Source organism: Arachis ipaensis, chromosome B01, assembly GCF_000816755.2.
Source record: "Arachis ipaensis cultivar K30076 chromosome B01, Araip1.1, whole genome shotgun sequence".
NCBI classification, from domain to species: domain Eukaryota; kingdom Viridiplantae; phylum Streptophyta; class Magnoliopsida; order Fabales; family Fabaceae; genus Arachis; species Arachis ipaensis.
Genome location: NC_029785.2, coordinates 119,363,779 through 119,364,370, shown reverse-complemented (window position 1 = coordinate 119,364,370; position 592 = coordinate 119,363,779).

Here is a 592-nt window from a genome sequence, read left to right as displayed (position 1 = left end):
AAGGTTAAAACAGTAACTGTTGAACTCAGCCCTGTAAAACAAGCTGTTGAATTCAATCAGCAATTGGACTTTCTAACAAAGCAGTTAGCCGAATTCAAAGAAAGGTTACAAGAGACAAGGATGGCTAATATACATATGGACGAACAATTTAAGCAAACAAAGCAGCAGCTGTCAAGGCAAATAGCAGAAGAATGCCAAGCAGTTCAACTAAGAAGTGGGAAAACATTAAATACCCCACCTCAAGGCAGCAAAAAGCTAAGAAATGAGCAAACCACCCAAAATTCACCTGAGGACAGTAAGAGCCCAGGGAAAAATAATCCTGGCGCTAAAACGCCAGAAAATTGGTGGAAGGCTGGCGCTGAACGCCCAAACCATGGCCAAAACTGGCGTTCAACGCCAGAAATACAGCAGGACTGGCGTTCAACGCCAGAAATGGGCAAGGATATGGCGTTGAACGCCCAAAATGGGCAGGATCTGGCGCTGAACGCCCAAAATGGGCACAGCTCTGGCGTTCAGATGCCAGGAGCAGACAAGGAGCTGGCGTCCAGTTTCACTCCAGCTTCTAACTCTGGCACTCAAGTGCCAGTGAGGG